General features: G+C 44.6%; 1 non-coding gene across 1 annotated transcript; it reads left to right on the top strand.

Moving 5' to 3' along the window:
- The first annotated feature begins 3726 nt into the window (after positions 1-3726).
- Positions 3727-3799, top strand: trnav-aac (transfer RNA valine (anticodon AAC)). Its single transcript has one exon. It is a non-coding gene; the product is annotated as a tRNA-Val (tRNA).
- Positions 3800-4119: the final 320 nt, after the last annotated feature.

The raw sequence follows: 4119 nt of genomic DNA on the forward strand, positions 1-4119 counted from the left end.
TCTCTGGATTATCAGTTCTATGAAATTACCACAAGACCAACGCAGAAAGCCACAAAAGCTGATCTTTTCCAATAAAATCTTTTTTTCCCAAAACTGCCCTGGGTCTTTTCCATGAGCCTGACGCTCCAATTGTCTCTGGCCTATGTCAGCAAAAACTGTTCCATGGGGATTGATTTCACAACTGCGGTATTCAAATGGATCGACTTGTTTGGAGGTCCCGATGGTGGGATTGATGCACGTTCACCCAGCAACAGTGACCGCAGCACAGACAGAACAGTATGAATGTGAAAGAGAGTGATAGATTGTGCATTGCCTCAGAGAAATGGGAGGAGGGACGGAAAGGAGATTTAATGATCGTGGGAAGGAGAGAAATCACCGACAGCGGGTGTGTTTGAATCCTCATATGTGAAACGCAGAGATGTGAGAAAGCGAAATTTGAAGGTAAAACAATTAATTTCTTACGATGTGTCACAAAAAGGACAATGGAGAGAACACTTAGAGGTATGATATGGTTTCGAACCGAAGTTGCTGTGGTCACAATGCAAAATACAAATGACCACGATCACAGCAACAAAAGAACAGGATGCTTGCAAGCAGCAATAAGTATACGAGCACAGGAAATGTTTGGAAGAACAGCAAATGTACAATATCATTACTCAGCTAACAGTGACAGGCATCTGGGAACTGAGAATGAGCTGAATCTTTCAGTTCGATGTCCTCAGAGGCTGTGGAGCTCCTTGAATGAGAATGTTGAAAACTGAGATTGATCGATTTCGACAAAACATCAAAGACTCGGGGGACAGTGCAGGATATTGTTGAAATGTATGCTTCAATAGCATTTTAGCTTAATATCGGCGACTTCACCAGCTTCCTCAAGGCAGTAACCAGTGCTGGGAACTAATATCAGTTCCCAGCCCTCGGAGGCAGAGAAACTGCGGCACAGTCGCCCAGATCCAACTGGAAATGGGGAAGGGAATGAATGTGCATTGTTACTTATTGTCTCCAGTGATACAATAGGTGACAGTGCGGTCCTTCTATGATGGTATGGAGGCGCAAGAAATTCCTCGGTTGAGTAGGCTCCTGATCAAGGGAATAGTTGTCCCCGTTTATACTCTCATAGCGATCTACAGTGCATCTTGCTAAGATAGCTGAGTGGCACAACGGGAGCGTGTTGAGCCCTTAACTTTGCAGTGGTGGGTTTAAATGATGATTTTACTATTTGGATCCATGATTCCGACACTGGCGATGGCAGCTGCTTTTGCTTGCATCAGCTCAGAATCAGTTTCTTCCCACAATAAAAGACTTCAACATGGAGAAGGTAGTGTTGGGGTGATATTTTAAGCTAGTTGTCCTTGGGGACTTGGACAGCGAACCGGTAATGTTTAAGTTCGATGAATAAAACCTAGAATGCAAGCCTGACCTCAGGAACAGAGATCATGACTTTAATTTCCTGAAATCGTACTCATTCATGTCCCGTATGCAAGGAATTCTACCATCTTTACCCAGTCCTGCCTACGAGAGACTCCAGGACCAGAAAAACATTAGCTGACCCTTAATTCAAGAAACCCAACCGTGTGGGGAAGCAGGCCAGTTGGTCATTCCAGTCCACACGGTCCCTCCGATGGGCATCCGACCAGACGCCGCGCTATTCCCTATCCCATAAGCCTGAATTTCCCAGTGTTGATCTCTTTAACTGGCACATCTTTGGTCAGAGTGAGGAATAAAAATGCAAACACACAGAGAATGTGCAGACTGCCCACAGACAGATCCCGAGGCTGGAATCACATCCGGGTTTGTGATGCAGCCAGACAGCAACGAATGTGGGGCGAAGAATAAATGTTGTCCTGACTAGTGATACTCACACCCTGTGTGTGAATGAGAAAGAATGAAAACACATTCACAACATGGAAAACAAGATTTGTTTCTGAGTGGACACAATTTGAAAGAATCGTTCACTCTGGGTAGAGAAAATGACGCCAATATCACAGAGAAAGCAGGACAATGTGGGAACTGCTGGAAGGGATTTATTTAAGCACAGAAATGGAACCTCATTTAATCAGTAACACTGGGGAGAGGCCGTCCACCAGTCCCGTGTGTAGGAAGGGATCAATGAGCAAAACAACCTCCGGAGACTCCAGCAGGATTACATATCACATCAGCAGTTGGAATATGCTGTCAACGCGACTGTTAATCCCAACCAACTGTCTGTTCCGTAGCGTCTGTCAGAGAGTCATACAACATGAAAACCAGCCCGCCAGACCAACCAATCCATGCTGAACATACTGCCAAACTAATGTAGTCACATCTGCCTCCTCCTGTACCCGCTGAACGGTGATAATGCCCTTGTAGTTTTATTACTGTATTGTTAATCCAATCCCAGGTAATATTTTGAGGACAAAGGGTTCAGATCCTGGCAGGACAGATGGTGGAGTTTGAAGACTCTCGTGATGACCTGAATCAGTTGGTGTGGAAACTCCCACCTGATTCACTCATGCCAATTCAGGAAGCAAACTGCCATAGTCGTCTCTTCTATCCCACATGTAATTCCAGATACACAATATTGTGGTTGACTCTTAACTGCCTTCTGGGAAATAACTGATGTACTAGGCATGAAAGAAAAGATTTTATTTTAAAATCCCACTTTCCCATTCATTGATGGATCCAATTTTCCTTTTAATGTTGCAAATGCATCTTCATCCATCACTTCCTCAGCAAGTTAATTGCACACGTAAAACACCCTCTCTCAAAGTAGTGCTTCACATGTCTTTTTTATAATGTCTCTCTTTTTCTCTTAAACATATGCCCTCTAGCCTTGAAATCCCCCTTCTGGGAAAAGGCAGCTATCGTTAACTCTAGGTTAAGGAAAATCTCTAAGAATGCTTTCGATTCCTCGACCTCTCACTGAAGGCTCCAGAAGGCTCACTATGAGCGAGTCCTCAGTGAACGGAAATGGAGGATCTGGGAAAATTTCACGGAGTGTGGTCAGTCGGAGCAAAAGTAAGGAAATTGTTCGTTTCAGCAGTGTTTCACAATACTACCTTTCCCGTGAGCAGTCGAACAGTCTAAATGATTGTGCTACAGACTGCGACGGCAAGCTCCGCTAAAAAGTAATCCTTTCAAACACAACGTTATTGGGGTACACCGCGTGGAAACAGATACTTCGGTGTATCTCATCCATGCTCACCACATATCCAAAATTAAACAAGTCCCGTTCCACAGCATTTGGCCTCAATCCCTCTAAACCCATCCTATCCAGAAACTGATCCGATTACCATTGCAATTTTCTGAGTGCAATAGCCTCCTCCACTTCCTCTGGTAGCTCATTCCATACACGCACAACCTTGTGTGTGGGAAATGTGCCTCAGGTCCTTTGTCAATTTCAGACCGCTCACCTTAAACCTATGCTCCCGAGTTTCCAACTCACCCTAGCTTGGGTAAAACACGTAAATACTCAGTTCAAAACCCTTCCATAAAATCATGTCGCAGCCGTTATGCTGCCGGGAAAGTTGTCCCAGCCTATTCCACCTCACTCTACTGTCCAAACATTGACCACATCCTTGTCTATATTTTGTCACCAATTTCACGTCTGCTTTTTTTTTTAACTTTTTCAAGATGTCAATTACCCTGGATAACAACGAGCTATTGGAAACAGAAAGGTGAAACGGAGAATGGCTTCAACTTTCAGTGCTGGATGCCACAGAGCCGCAGCGCGGCCGGTGCAGGTTTGTTTCTGTAGTGTCGTGGTCATCACATTCGCCTAACACGCGAAAGGTCTCCAGTTCGAAACTGGGCAGAAACTGCTTTGTTCTTCAATTGCAGCCTTTTACACGGACAAGAACGGAGCTTTCTTGCTTGCTTTCCCATCTGCAAACCTGCCTTCGAAATCGCTCGAACAATTCTGCTCTCTTTGTGAAATGTAATGCAATTCCATTAAATTAGTTTGAAAAGCATTGTAAAGGTTTTCTTCAAGCTGGGTCTGCTCATATGCCATTTTGTTTCAGAGTGTAGTTACCGCGTTCTGAATCTTCCACAAAAAGCAGTACCGCATTTGCATTCCTTGCGCAGGCGGGCCGATTCAAAGACAGGGAAGAAGCTGATGAGCTGGTGTCACAGTGCACC

The sequence above is a fragment of the Hemiscyllium ocellatum genome, chromosome 28 (genome assembly GCF_020745735.1).
Source record: "Hemiscyllium ocellatum isolate sHemOce1 chromosome 28, sHemOce1.pat.X.cur, whole genome shotgun sequence".
Classification (NCBI taxonomy): Eukaryota; Metazoa; Chordata; class Chondrichthyes; order Orectolobiformes; family Hemiscylliidae; genus Hemiscyllium; species Hemiscyllium ocellatum.